The sequence below is a fragment of the Myxocyprinus asiaticus genome, chromosome 2 (assembly GCF_019703515.2).
Source record: "Myxocyprinus asiaticus isolate MX2 ecotype Aquarium Trade chromosome 2, UBuf_Myxa_2, whole genome shotgun sequence".
Taxonomy (NCBI): Eukaryota; Metazoa; Chordata; class Actinopteri; order Cypriniformes; family Catostomidae; genus Myxocyprinus; species Myxocyprinus asiaticus.
In genome coordinates this window covers 39,307,235-39,323,587 of record NC_059345.1, presented here as the reverse complement: position 1 = coordinate 39,323,587, position 16,353 = coordinate 39,307,235, and the positions used below count along the sequence as shown (strand labels likewise).

The 16,353-nt window shown below is 43.3% G+C and overlaps 1 pseudogene; it reads right to left on the bottom strand.

Moving 5' to 3' along the window:
- The window catches only part of LOC127449759 (centrosomal protein of 89 kDa-like), a 74,899-nt pseudogene that overhangs the window by 40,708 nt on the left and 17,838 nt on the right, over positions 1-16,353 (bottom strand).

Here is a 16,353-nt window from a genome sequence, read left to right as displayed (position 1 = left end):
TATAGAGTTAAAGGGATAGTTCACCCAAAAATAAACTTTTTCATACAGATTTAGAAAGACATGAGGGTGAGTAAATGACTACAATATTTTAATTTTTGGGTGAACTAATCCTTTAACCCTGAGATCTTGCAAACTGCTAGAAGATGCACAGTCTCCATCCATTAATGTGAAGATATGCATTAAAAATGAACATTTTAAGAGATATACAGTCATTATAATGAAGAAATCTGAGTATTCACAAAGAACAGTGCAAACATCATGAAACAGCTCTCAAATGCCCAATTACAACGTTTTAAGCTTAGACAGCTATTTTGAGTCATTTCTAATCAGGATTCACTACTTTTTCAAAGAAATATGACTTTTCAGTATTTTTACTCATAGGCAGCTATGCAGTGCATGAGAGGTCAAAATGCATAATTACAACATGTTTGCATGCATTATAAGAGATATACAGTCATTATAATGAAGAAATCTGAATGTTAATAAAGAACAGTGCAAACTTCTTGAAACAGCTCTCAAAGGCCCAAATGCAACTTTTTAAGCTTAGACAGCTGTTTGGAGTCATTTCTCACCAGGATTCACTACTTTTTCAATGAAACATGACTTTTCTGTAATTTCATTCATAGGAAACTATGTATTACAAGAGAGGTCAAAAGGCATCATTACAACACGTTTGCATGCATTTTAAGAGATATACAGTCATTATAATGAAGAAATCTGAGTGTTAAGAAAGAACTGTGCAAACTTCTTGAAACAGCTCTCAAAGGCCCAAATGCAATTATTTTTTTTATTTTTTTATTTTTTTTTTATTTATTTTTTTTTTTGTCATTAACAATTTTTATTGATTCCATACACATATTTAAACAAACAGAACATGAATACACAGAATCAACTTTTAGCAATTATAAAAGTCACCCAACATACATCCCAGTGGTCAGACATTAAATAACAACAGACACACATACAAACAGACAGTCCAAATAAAATACTCAATGACATAAAAACATATAAAATTAACCAACAAAAAAGAAAAAGGGTTCAACATATTAATTAATTTACATATATTTAATACTGCCACTGCTTCTCCCTGGCAACCTTCTAGGAAGGCAAAATAAGTGCCCCACTTCTTATCATATGCACCCAAACTGCCCAGCCGTATATGTGTCATCTCTTCAAAAGCCACCACTCTGCCCAACTCGGTGCACCACTCATGAAATGAGGGCACACCAGCCGACTTCCATCCCCTAAGAATTACCTGCCTGCCGATCATCACGCTGGTAAGGACCCAGTTTTTTATATGTTTGTTCATTATGTTAATACCCGCTCCATCACCCAAAATACAAAGTCTGGGGCAAAATAAAATCTGAGTGCTCAAGACCTCAAAGATCACATTCTGAACCCTCAACCAAAACTCTTGAATCTTAGTACAGAACCAAAAAACATGGGCTATGTCCCCATCCTCCAACTGGCATCGCCAGCAAGTAGGTGTGCCTTTAAGGCCAAGCCTATACAATCTAGTGGGAGTCCAATAAAAACGATGCAGAATCTTAAATTGAACGAGGCGCACCCTTGCACCTCTAGACATAGACTTGACGTTTTTTAAAATCCTACCCCATTCTCCATCTTCCAGTACTAAATTCACTAAATTCTGAAGCTTCACGACCTTTTCTAAAAGCAGCAAGCACCATCTCAAACGCTCCATTTTCATACAGGTTACCCAGCGTAGTAACACCCTTCTCAATCCGTTCTGTCCAGCAGAAAGGGGACTTGTTAATGCACAATTTAGGGTTCAACCAAATACTTGCGGCAACGTTCAGGAAAATGACCGAACTGAACACGAGGGAAACTTTTGTCCACACTAAATGCATGTGCGAGATAATGGGATGTGTCTTTACTTCTCCGGGCAGCTTGGTAGAAAGACTTTGCAATGGCAAGATAGGGGCAAGGACCTCTTGTTCAATAAAGAGCTAGGGAGGGGCACTCTCAGGTGGAAGTGACCAATGTGCCAAATGTCTGAGACCAAAAGCATAATAGTAAAACAACATTTTGGGGAGACCTAACCCACCTTTGTCAATTGGCCTATGTAACTCACTGGAATGCAACCGAGGGCGTTTACCATTCCAAATAAAGGATTTAGCTATACTATCAAATTGTTTAAAATAAAAGAGGGGAACTTCAATGGGGAGAGACTGTAGTAGGTCGTTGAATTTTGAAATACAATTCATTTTTATAACATTAACCTTCCCAGTCATAGATAAATGTAGTGAAGCCCATCTGTCCACATCACACGAAAACCTTTTTATCAAGTCAAAATTAAATAAAGCACTCAAATTAAAATGCCCAAATATTTAATGGGGGCTTGCAGTCCTGATCAAGGACTGAGTCCATCAAAAGATTAAAGTCTCCGCCCACTGTTATATCATGAGGGGTGCCAGCGGCTTGCAACATCCCTTCAAGATCTATAAAAAAGCCCTGATCATCAATGTTAGGTGCATACAGTTGTGCTCAAAAGTTTGCATATCCTGTCAGAAATTGTGAAATTTTGGCATAGATTTGAAATTATGACTGATCGTGCAAAAAAACTGTCTTTTATTTAAGGATAGTGATCTTATGAAGCCATTTATTATCACATAGTTGTTTGGCTCCTTTTTACATCATAATGATAACAGAAATCACACAAATGGCCCTGATCAAAAGTTTACATACCCTTGATTGTTTGGCCTTGTTACAGACACACAAGGTGACACACACAGGTTTAAATGGCAATTAAAGGTTAATTTCCCACACCTGTGGATTTTTAAATTGCAAATAGTGTCTGTGTATAAATAGTCAATGAGTTTGTTTGCTCTCACATGGATGCACTGAGCAGGCTAGATACTGAGCCACGGGGAGCAGAAAAGAACTGTCAAAAGACCTACGTAACAAGGTAATGGAACTTTATAAAGATGGAAAAGGATATAAAAAGATATCCAAAATCTTGAAAATGCCAGTCAGTACTGTCCAATCACTTATTAAGAAGTGGAAAATTCGGGGATCTCTTGATACCAAGCCAAGGTCAGGTAGACCAAGAAAGATTTCAGCCACAACTGCCAGAAGAATTGTTCGGGATACAAAGAAAAACCCACAGGTAACCTCAGGAGAAATACAGGCTGCTCTGGAAAAAGATGGTGTGGTTGTTTCAAGGAGCACAATACGACAATACTTGAATAAAAATGAGCTGCATGGTCGAGTTGCCAGAAAGAAGCCTTTACTGTGCCAATGCCACAAAAAAGTCCGATTACAATATGCCCGACAACACCTTGACATGCCTCACAGCTTCTGGCACACTGTAATTTGGAGTGACGAGACCAAAATAGAGCTTTATGGTCACAACCATAAGTGCTATGTTTGGAGAGGGGTCAACAAGGCCTATAGTGAAAAGAATACCAACCCCATTGTAAAGCATGGTGGTGGCTCACTGATGTTTTGGGGGTATGTGAGCTCTAATGGCACGGGAACCTTGTGAAAATTGATGGCAAGATGAATGCAGCATGTTATCAGAAAATACTGGCAGACAATTTGCATTCTTCTGCACGAATGCTGTGCATGGGACGCTCTTGGACTTTCCAGCACGACAATGACCCTAAGCACAAGGCCAAGTTGACCCTCCAGTGGTTACAGCAGAAAAAGGTGAAGGTTCTGGAGTGGCCATCACAGTCTCCTGACCTTAATATCATCGAGCCACTCTGGGGAGATCTCAAACGTGCGGTTCATGCAAGACGACCAAAGACTCTGCATGACCTGGAGGCATTTTGCCAAGACGAATGGACAGCTATACCACCTGCAAGAATTTGGGGCCTCAAAGACAACTATTACAAAAGACTGCACGCTGTCATTGATGCTAAAGGGGGCAATACACAGTATTAAGAACTAAGGGTATGCAGACATTTGAACAGGGGTCATTTCATTTTTTTCTTTGTTGCCATGATTTGTTTTATGATTGTGCCATTCTTTTATAACCTACAGTTGAATATGAATCCCATAAGAAATAAAAGAAATGTGTTTTGCCTGCTCACTCATGTTTTCTTTTAAAATGGTACATATATTACCAATTCTCCAAGGGTATGCAAACTTTTGAGCACAACTGTAAATATTAGTCAAATTAAGACTTTGACCCTGAATTTCAACTAAAACAATAATGACTCTTCCTAATGTATCTTTAATCTGTTTGAGACATTAGAATTGTAGATATTTACTTATCAGTGTAATGACACTACAGAAAACATGCCCACCCCATATCTTCCCAAATTTTTCAGCTTCCTGTGGAGAAAGATGCGTATCTTGAAGAAACTCTATATCATATTTCTTACGCTTAAGAAGAGAAATAACCTTCCTTCTTTTTATGGGGTGCCCCAACCCATTCACATTCCATGTGGAGAGAGACAATCCACTCATATTAACATTTGACATTTTGACATATAAGAAAAAATAGATTGTGTGTCAAAAACAAGATTATAAAGAACACATTTCAACATTAGTGCAACAATGAAAAAGTCCAGGTGTGTCGTGGTTACGACAGATGCCTCCAAGCATGGCTGGGGCGCCATGTGCAATGGGCGCGCAGTCGCCGGCTCCTGGATGGGGCCACGACTGCATTGGCATATCAACTGCCTCGAGTTGCTGGCAGTATTGCTCGCCCTGTGGAAGCTTCAGCCGTTGATCCAGGACAAGCACGTGTTGGTCTGGATGGACAACACGGCGACGGTAGCGTACATCAACCACCAAGGCGGCGTGCGCTCTCGTCACGTCGCAACTCGCCCACCTTCTCCTCCTCTGGAGTCAGCAGCGGTTCAAGTCGTTGTGAGCCACTCACATCCCGAGCGACCTCAACAGCGCTGTCACAGCAGGTCATGCTCAGGGGAGAGTGGAGACTCCAGCTGATTTGGAGTCGATTCAGTAGACCTGTTCACTTCCCGGGAATCCTCCCACTTCCCGCTCTGGTATCCCCTGACCGAGTCTCCAACCCCCCCCCCCCCCCCCGGCAAATTCCCCTGAGGAAGGACCTTTTTTCTCAGGGACAGGGCACCATCTGGCACCCACGATCAGACCTCTGGAATCTCCATGTCTGGCCCTTGGACAGGATGCAGAATACCTAAGTGGCCTACCGCCCGCAGTGGTAGACATGATGGCTACAGGTGCCTCGTAGCAGGAGCCCTAGCCTGAAGTGGCATCTGTTCACTAAGTGGTGTTCATCCCGACGTGAAGACACCCAGAGATGTGCAGTCGGGTCAGTGCTTTCCTTCCTGGAGGACAGGCTGCAGGGGCGGCTGTCCCCTTCCACCTTGAAGGTGTACGTGGCCACTATAGCGCCGCACCTCAATGCAGCTCACAGTAAGTCTCTTGGGAAACATGACCTGGTCATCAGCTTCCTTAGAGGTGCAAGGAGGCTGAATCCTCCCAGACTGCATCTCGTCCCCTCGTGGGACCTCTCCGTGGTCCTTCGGGGCCTATGGGGAGCTCCATTTGAGCCCCTGGAGTCAGTTAAGCTAAAGGCACTCTCCTTGAAGACCGCCCTCCTGACTGCGCTCACTTCCATCAAGAGGGTAGGGGACCTGCAGGCGTTCTCTGTCAGCGACACGTGCCTGGAGTTTGGTCGTTTCGGGATCAGGTGGTGAAACTGCAAGCGCTGCCCCAGGAGGAGGCAGACCCAGCCTTGTCGTTGCTGTGTCCAGTACGTGCTTTGCGCATCTATTTGGATCACACGCAGAGCTTTAGATGCTCTGAGCAGCACTTTGTCTGCTTTGGAGGACAGCAGAAAGGGAGCACAGTCTCCAAACAGAGGATTGCCCACTGGGTCATTGACGCCATCGCTTTGGCATATCACGCCCAGGACGTGTCGCCCCCCTTGGGGCTATGAGCACACTCTACTAGGAGTGTGGCGGCCTCCTGGGCTTTTACCAATGGCGCCTCTTTAGCAGACATCTGCAGAGCAGCGGGCTGGGCAGCACCCAATACCTTCGTGAGGTTCTACAATCTCCGGGTTGAGCCGGTCTCGTCCCGTGTGTTGTCAGGTACGAGCAGGTAAGTTGCGGGACAGCTGGCCAGGTGTACCGCTTGCGTATAGAGCCTTTCCCCTACCGGAGGCAAAGACATGCGCTTTTTACCCCAGTCGTGTTCATGAAGTCAGGACCTTGGATGTCCTTCCTCCTTAGCCCTGTGGCAGGCGAGTTAGCAGAGAAACTCGTTGCCAGCCCAGTACGTGTGCTAACTTGGCCCTGTACTGGGGTAGGTGCTCCACATGCGCTGGTTTCCCATATGTAACCCCGTGTGATGTATCTTCTGTGAGACGGTTCCCCCGTTGGTGAATCCGCGTCTTCCATAGGCAGAGGCCCCTCTGCCCCTGGTTGCCATGTTTGTAGAGCTCCTCTCCCCCTGGGTAGGACCTACCACGAGGACTTCTCCACATGAGACACTGCCAGCAAGACTCGGTAAGTCAATGTGACATATTTCCACACAATTTCTTCCCCCTCAGGCAGGGTGTGGTCTCCACGGTGTCTTCCCCTTGGGAGTGACACCCCCCGACACAGACGCTATACGGCCCCCAGCTGAACGATTTTTCCTTTTGGGGAGAGGAAAGAGAAGAGGCTGCGGCTGGGGCAGCCAGTCCCCATTTTTTGGGCAGTCAACTTGTCCCCGAGGTGCAGGGGACCGTACGATGCTCGTAAGAGCGTTGGGGGAGGTTACGTGACGGCCGGGTGCACTGGCTACGAGGCACACAATGGTTTGCCCATCTCGCACCGCCAGTTCACGTAACACAGTTCAGCTAGTTGTGGCGTTTTGCATAGGGACCCCTAGTGTCACTACACTGACACAGCGTCGAGTGATACTGGTAACTTTCGTAGCTCCATTCCCTGATGGAGGGAACAAGATGTTGTGTCCCTCCTGCCACAACACTGAACTACCCACTGAAATGGCCGGGACCTTGTCTCGGCTCCTCAGCACAAAACCTGAATGAGTGGTTGCAAGCCAGCTCCTTTTATACACGTATGTCTGGGGGAGTGGCATGCAAATTCCACTCACCAATTCCCATTGGCCTTTTCTCAAAGATCAGAGGTGTTTGGGGCTCCCAAGGGCGACCCATAGTGTCACTACATCAACACAACGTCTCGTTCCCTCCATCAGGGAATGGAGGTTATGAAAGTAACCAGGACGGTCTATGTCATTAAAAGCATCAAAACTAGCAAAGTGCGCATAGCTCGCCGTTCACACGTCCGATCCTCGCATGGCATCATGTGACTCTAAAAAATTTATGCTTAGATGAATAAGTAAGGTCTGTTGAAAGTAAGAGGGGATGCATTCTGTAACTTTTTGAAAGTGTTATAACTCCACATAATTGTACTCATATTCACTATTATCACCATTCTAAATCTAAAAACTTTCATAATCATTTTCACAGTTACAGAGAAAGCTAAGCCCTGTGCTGAAAATGTTTTTAAACAAATAATCATTTGAAATGTGAAATGTAGTCATGAATTCAAGCCAGTATCTTCAGGCCTATAGGAAACTGCCTCTTAAAGTGGTGCACACTAAAAAATAAAAAAAAATAAAAAAAGAGTTACTGAGCTGTTTTACCTCATCCTTGATAAGAGGTCGGAATCTGGCCTGGTATCTGCTGAGCTCCACGTTGAGTCGGTGGACTGTCATCTTCAGCCTAACATTCTGATCCACCAGCTCTTGAGCCTGCTGCCTTAGACTCAGCAACTCAGAGCTCTCACCTACACACACAAACAACTACACATAGTTAAATCATAGCTGACAGATACAAAGCAACAAACAACTTACCAGCAACAGAACACATTGCAAGAACTTCCACCCAGAAACACAGACATATAGATTGAGTAGCCACTCTATTAGGTACACCTGTACACCAGCTTGGTAATCTAAATATCAAGAAATCAAGTAGCGGGGGGGTCTGGGTAGCTCAGCAAGTATTGATGCTGACTCAAATCCAGTTTGTGCTGAGTGACTCAGCCCAGGTCTCCTAAGCAACCAAATTGTCCCGGTTGCTAGGGAGGGTAGAGTCACATGGGGTAACCTCCTCGTGGTTGCGATTAGGGGTTCTCGCTCTCGATGGGGCGCGTGGTAAATTGTGCATGGATTGTGGAAAGTAGCATGAGCCTCTATGTGCTGTGATTCTCCGTGATGTCATGCACAGCGAGTCACGTGATAAAATGCGTGGATTGACGGTCTCAGAAGCAGAGACAACTGAAACTTGTCCTCTGTCACCCGGACTGAGGTGAGTAACTGCGCCACCATGAGGACCTACTAAGTAGTGGGAATTGGGCATTCCAAATTGGGAGAAAAGGGGATAAAAAATTAAAAGAAAATAAAAGAAATCAAGTAGCAGCAATGCAATGCAAATAAAATCATGCAGACATAGTCAAGAGTTTCAGGTTTGTTCACACCAAACAACACAATGGGGTAGAAATGGGCAGTTTTGGGTAAGTTACTTGAAAATAGTAATCCACTACAAAATACTAATTATTTCTCTCAAATTGTAATCAGATTACTTTACTAACAGTAACTGTAATCTGAGCCTGAGACTGAGCCATTGGATTAGCCACACCCCCTCTTTCTAAAATCCCCAACTCTAAAGATACCAAAATGAGCTTTATTGAGAGCAGTTGATAAAAACAACAGTAGTAAAATAGTGCCCTAAACTAACAACTGTTATGAACAACATGGCATAAAAATGCATTATGCCTCAATAATCGCTGCAACTACAATACTATGAGAACGTGCAAAATGGTTGACAGACATTTTTGTTTGCTGTTTACAGAGTCCATAGTTGTCACAGAGACTGGTGAGATATCTCAGGGCACTTATTTTAGTGTTACTTTCAGGGAGTAGGAACATTTTTTGCATACCTTTCCATGAAAAAAATCGTTTACAGCACCTTTAATGTCGGGTTATTTAGCATAACTGGTATAAGATCATGCATGTAAACACATGTTTGTCTCTACATTTACAGAGAATGGTGCAAAAATTAGCCTGAATGTGCAGCTGACAAATCTGTAGTAAGTGCGTGGTTGCAAATCTGCAATAAGTCAACATTTCCAGCCCCTTGATGAATCAATGCCATAAAGAAGTAAGACTGCTCTGTGATCTAATGGGGGGGCGGGGGGGTTGTCCTACCCAGTATTAGATGGGGTTTTTAAGAGACTGTACAGCTCAGTTGTGCACAGTTGTTCACACTTTGAAACTTTAATTGAACTGCCTTGAATATATGCCAATCTACTTCTGTATTTTGTGCCAGTAGATTACTTGATGTTGGATAGTCTCTCTGAGCACAGTGGGATGTGCAGAAGCGAGTGAGAGTGGAGTGAGAAGGCACCTGTGGAGTTTCCTCTCTCTGTGTGACAGTGAGAGAGCTCCTGCTGGATGTGCCCTATGTGCTGACTCTGTTGTAAACATTCCTTCTACAGCGTCTCCTTCTCCCAGGCCAGGACCTGAGTCTGCTCTCTCAGCTTCTTCACCAGCGCTTGCTGCTCCTCCAGCATGCAGTGCAACACTTCACTGGCCTCTGCACCGCACAGCCACACACAGCACACACGGCACAGCAAAACACAGCACAGCCACACACAGAATGGAAAACACAGCACACAAACACAAGGACATTACACAAGAATTGCACAACAATTAGAGAACAGACATAAAATAAAGTATAAAACAGGACAGAAAACAAGACACAAAGGCAACCATCAGGATACAAAGAACTGAAAACGTGAAACAGCAGATTATAGAACAGCATTGATAGCAGAGAAAAGATGGAGTAAATAGGATCATGTAAACTGTGAATGTTTGACAAGATCAGTTTCTAAGCCACATTTCCCACCGTGGGTTAAAAAAGGTATACCTGTCTAACGTTCTGTCAAAGTTTGACTATTTTAATTCAACTTGATGTGCAAATGGTCCAAATACGTTTATGGCCATCTGTTTAGTCCTAATACACACATTAATGAGCCTGGCACTGTATAGTCTGCTGAGATTACTTGATACATTAATTCTATCAGTCTCACTGAGCTTAAAGCCACAGCTCCATAACATTAGCACTGGTTCAAATGCACAATGTGTGATCATACTGTACACCTTTAGGATAATAAGCAGGGAAGAGAGCTAATTTGAAACAGACACTTTAAAGGTGCTGTAAACCATTCTACTTCCACCAGACTGAGCCATTGAATTAGCCACGCCCCCTCTTTCCAAAACTCCAAAGACACCAAATAAGCTTTTTTAAGACCAACATCATGCAGAAACGGTTGTTAAAAACAACAGCAGCAAAATAGCGCCCTCAACTGACAACTGTTATGAACAAAATGATTTAAATTTGGCAGTAAATCTCAATAATTCACTGCAACTACAACACTATGAGAATGTGCAAAATGATTGACAGGTCAAAAGCGTTGTGGTCCGCAGTCCACAGACACATTTTTGTTTGCTGTTTACAGAGTCTAGAACAGTCACAGAGACAGGTGAGATATCCTACAATACTTATTTCAGTAATATCTCTCAGAAAGTAGGAAAATGTTTTGCATACATTTCCATGAAAAAAATCACTTACAGCACCTTTAAACAATAAGATTTCAGAAAAAGTTTATATAATGAAATGTATGGGTCTAACACTATTATTAGGTAAGACAAAAGAAACAGCATCTAGCTGGAAAGGTCAGATGTCTAAGAGCACAGTTCAAGCACTCAACTATCCTCTAACCTGAACTGATGTCTCTCTCTCTTTCCTTCTCACTGGACTTTCCTTCACCTGTGAGACCTTCCTGTTTGGAGTCTGCAGTGCTGATTTATGAGACTGAGCAGTCAAGTCATCATTACGATCTGCTGAAGAACAATGTGAAATAAACATGTATAAATAAGGAGGTGAGTGAAGTAATCAGTGAGAGATACATTGAGAAAGTATGAGTAAATTACTGAGTGATTAAAGCTGAAGTATGTAATTTCTGCGACACTTGTGCCACCGAATAGAATTGCAAAAATATGTTTTCAGAACAGCTTAATGAAAATGCCCCTTGCCTGATGTTGTTCAAAGAGTTAGATAGTCCCACCCCCAACTCACACCATTGCTTGAGTAACGTTGTTGTGTGGGCTCTAACCAGGTCACTCAAAAAACAGGAATTTTATAGTGCCACACAGACAGTATTTTACAGTTTAGAGAGAATTTGCGTATGAATGGCTTACTTATACAATCACTTAGCACTTTATTAGGAACACTATGGTCCTAATAAAGTGCCAAACGTGGTCTTCTGCTATTGTAGCCCATCCACCTCAAGGTTTGACGTGTTGTGCATTCTGAGATGCTATTCTGCTCACTACAATTGCACAGAGTGGTTATCTGAGTTACTGTAGCCTTTCTGTCAGCTCGAACCAGTCTGGCCATTCTCCACTGACTTCTCTCATCAACAAGGCATTTCCGTCCACAGAACTGTCACTCACTGGATGCTTTTTTTTTTTTTTTTGGCACCATTCTGAGTAAACTCTAGAGACTGTTGTGCGTGAAAATCAGCAGTTACTGGCACCAACAATCATGCCACGGGCTTAAACAGCTCGCTGTGCAGCTGGATCCTGGACTTCCTGTCAAGAAGACGCCAGGTGGTTAGAATAGGCAGCAACATCTCCTCATCACTGACCCTCAACACTGGAGCCCCACAGGGCTGTGTTCTCAGCCCACTACTGTATTCCTTGTACACACATGACTGTGTGGCAACACACAGCTCCAATGCCATCATTAAGTTTGCTGATGACACGACGGTGGTAGGTCTGATCACTGACAATGATGAAACAGCCTACAGAGAGGAGGTGCACACTCTGACACACTGGTGTCAGGAGTACAACCTCTCCCTCAACGTCAGTAAGACAAAGGAGCTTGTGGTGGACTTCAGAAGAAAAGACAGAGAACACAGTCCCATTACCATCAATGGAGCACCAGTGGAGAGAGTCAGCAGCTTCAAGTTCCTGGGTGTCCACATCACTGAGGAACTCACATGGTCCATCCACACTGAAGTCGTTGTGAAGAAGGCTCATCAGCGCCTCTTCTTCCTGAGACGGCTGAGGAAGTTTGGAATGAACCGCCACATCCTCACACGGTTCTACACCTGCACTGTGGAGAGCATCCTGACTGGCTGCATCTCCGCCTGGTACGGCAATAGCACTGCCCACAACCGCAAAGCACTGCAAAGGGTGGTGCGAACTGCCAGACACATCATCGGAGGTGAGCTTCCCTCCCTCCAGGAAATATATACAAGGCGGTGTGTGAAAAAAGCTCGGAGGATCATCAGAGACTCCAGCCACCCGAGCCATGGGCTGTTCTCACTGCTACCATCAGGTAGGCTGTATCGCAGCATCAGGACCCGCACCAGCCGACTTCATGACAGCTTCTTCCCCCAAGCAATCAGACTTCTGAACTCTTGATCTCTCACGATCAAAATACATCAGCACTGCACTTTATTACCCTTACTCTTATATCTCACACCGGACTGTCATAAATTATATTATTTTCTCTCTTAACAACTGACTATCAACCGACAGCCTGAATGTCAATACAGTACAATACTGTACATTCTATATATACTACTATATATACTTTTTTATATATTTTTATTTTTTATTTTTATTGAATAATGTGTATCTATATAGTGCGTATTGTATACTGTATAGTGTATGTTATTATTTGTATATTGTTGAGTGTAATTATGTGTATATCACATGTTTAAATTGTGCTGTGTTAATTTGATGTTATTGTAAATTGGTACTGTCTCATCACTGTCACGACTGTTATGTTGATCGGAACTGCTCCCAAGAATTTCACACACCATTGCACTTGTGTATATGGCTGTGTGACAATAAAGTGATTTGATTTTATTTGATTGACGATCGAAATCACTGAGATCAAATTTTTTCCTCATTCTGATGGTTGATGTGAACATTAACTGAAGCTCCTGACCGACATCAGCATGATTTCATGCATTGCACTGCTGCCACACAATTGGCTGATAATCGCTTGAATAAGTAGGTGTGCAGGTGTACCTACAACCCCAATCTGTTGTCAATTTGCCAACAGATGCTTCAGCAAATAATCCAGCACTTTGAGAACAATGTTCCCCAAAGACAAATTGGAAGGATTTTGGGCATTTCAACCTCTACAGTGCACAATATATTTAAAATATTCAAGGATTATGGTCAAATCTCTGTGCATAAAGGGCAAAACGAAAACCACTTCTGAATGCACATGATCTTTGATCCCTCAGATATCATGAACATGCACTTGCGATTACTTTAGTAAACCTTTGTTAGTCAACACCATTCGCCACTGCATCCACAGATACAAGATCAGACTTTACTGTGCAAAGCAGAAGCCATACATCAACACTATCCAGAAGCGCTGCCAACTTCTCTGGGCTCGGTGTCACCTTAGATGGAAAGTAGAACAGTGGAACCATGTTTTTTGGTCCAATGAGTCCACATTTCAAATAGTTTTTGAAAATCACAGCCGTCATGTTACCCGGGCCAAAGAGGAAAAGGACCATCCAAGCTGTTATCAGTGTCAGGTCCAAAAGCCAGTGTCTGTGGCATGGGTAACTCGCACTTCTGTGAGGGCACCATGAATGCAGACAGATATGTTAAAAATTTTGGAGCAGCATATACTGCCATCCAGCACCATCTTTTCCAGGGACGTCCCGGAATTTTCAGCAGGACAACTTCAAACCACATACTGGCCAAATAAGCAGAGAATGTGGGTGCTAGATTGGCCTGCCTGCAGTCCTGAACATCTCCAATTGAGAATGTGTGGTGCATTATGAAGCGCACAATATGGCAACGAAGACTCCGTACAATTGTGCAGCTGAAGACTTGCATAATGGATGAATGGGGGAAAATTCAATTTTTTAAACTTGTGTCTTCAGTGCCTAAATGCTTAATAAGTGTTATTAGAAGAAATGGTGATGTTTCACAGTGGTAAACACTCCACTGTCCCAACTTTTTTGCAGTGTGTTGCAATCATCTGATTTGAAATTACTGTACTGTGGCGAGCAGGGGGCCATGGCCAAGCGATGAGGGACAGCTAGGGGAGAATGATCGCAATCAGCTGGGAGAGGGATAAGGTAAAGCCGGAGCCGCAGTTCGAGAGAGAGGGAGAGACGCACAAAGCTGTCTGTGTGTGTGTGTTTCTTTATGTTGAACATGTCTGTTGAAAAGCAGCGCGTGTATTGAATGTGATGCTGAAAAGCAAGCTTTTGTTACACACTGAAAAGTGTTCATAAATGTCCGACGTGGATTGTTCACCCGGTCCCCACTTCCCCCTTTCCACATTAGGAACCTGATTTGTTACATGTACATTTTCAAAAAAACAATGAAATTCACAAGGTAAAACATCATATAACGTTTAGTTGTAGTGCTTCCAATATAGCAAAGGGTGAATATAATTTACAAATCACTCCTTTTTGTTTTTATTAGCATTTTTTCATACTGTCCCAACTTTTTTGGAACTGGGGTTGTAATAAAGTGCTTCTTGAGTGTAGTTGTCTCTGTATATCAAGCTGGGATAGGAGAAAGTATTTTAACAATGAAACAGTTACATACTTCAGCTTTAAGTAGTGTAATTAAAATGAGTAAAAGCTTTATTTTTGCAGTGCTATGAGGTAGTCATCCATGTAAAAAATATTACTGAATGGATATATGTAATTTAATAAGTCCAAAGCTGTCACCTGTCAGTCTGGGTTTTTGTCTGACAGGACCGTGGCATCATCGTCCCATGTCTGTCTTGTGTTTCGTTGTCTGTCTTTGTGTGAGTGCACGGTTTCGGTTGTATTCCCTGCCGTGAGCTCTTCGGTCTGTCTTGTTTCATGTCGGGAGCACGGAATCTGGATCCTGACTTCCTGTTTGGTTAGTTTTGGTCTGTGTTGGGGTCCAGACCATCATGTTCCATGTCTGTCTGTTATTGATGTGGGTGCATCATGCTTATGTCATCTTGGCAGCATGCACTCGCGTCAATAGTTTGTCTGTCTCTCACGAACACGTGTGCGCCTCGCGTCTCGCTCGTGTGCGTGCCCACCTTGTGCGCCCAGGTTGCAAACTGTCTTCATATTGTGCTGAGGTTCGGTCACTTCAGTCTAAGGTGTCGGGTGTGTGTGTGTGGCCGAACTCTCGCACAGGTGTCCTGTCTTGTTTTTGGAATAAAGATAACAAACCTTCGGCTTGCTCACTGGAGTTATAAATACAATTATTATGTAATTACTTATTTTTAAACACAATTCACAATCGTATTTGATCAAACTACACAATGATGACTCTTAAGACATTATAGATATTACAGTTTTATCTTCTGTTAATGGCTGATCTTCTGTAAAGCTGCTTTGAAACGATGTGTGATGTGAAAGGCACTATACAAATAAAAATGACGACTTGTTTTTGTCGCCTGTTGTGTGCATCACGTGGCGTTTGACTCATGATGTATGCTCAGGTTTCGTCTAGAGTGAGAATGCATGGCATCCCTTTGTTTGTCAGTTGTCTTGGCGATGTGTGCTAATGCCATTCGGGTGTTTTGCTGTCTTGTGAGAGCACGTGGCTTTTTTTTTTGTCCCATTATTAATTTATTAGTCACACCTGCCCTGTCTTGTTAACCTGTTGATTTCTCTCCCTATTTTTGTCTTCTCGTGTTTGCTGTCCAGTGCCAGTTCGTCTTGTGACCTAGTCGGTCCTGTAGGTGTGTTTGGTCACATTCTTTGTCAGTCCTGCTGCCCTACCTTGTTCCTGTTCGGTCCAGTCAGTCCTGTGTCCCATTTACCTTCTGCCCCAGTCCGGATTACTTCCTTTGTTGTTTTTCCCCTACGGGGTTGTTTATGTTTGTTTTTCCCACTTGTGGGAGTTTTGGTTTGATTTTTGCCCTTTTGTTTGTATTAATAAATTCATTTATTTTTACTCTGCGTTTGGGTCCTGAGCCTCTCTTATTCCTGACAAAAGCAAACATTGACAACTCCTTAGCCTCTTCCCTGAAGACAGTGTACTTCTTATACTATTTGACAAAATAAACATGCAGAAACCTTCCAGTACTTCAGGTTACTTCAATATCTCCTTACAATTAATCTTTCTCAACCACTTGTCTGCCACACCTACGGCTGGCAACTAACCTGATTTTGTATTAGTAGCCTCTCTGGTGCTCACCATCAACCCCCTTCATTTATCTGATAACTATTTGTCTACCACCACCCACAGTCTCACACATTCCTCTCACCAATCCCCAGACACCTTCCCATCTGCCTCCCTCACTTCACTTAAACCAACCGCACACTCCATTCCTTTTGTTTTCTG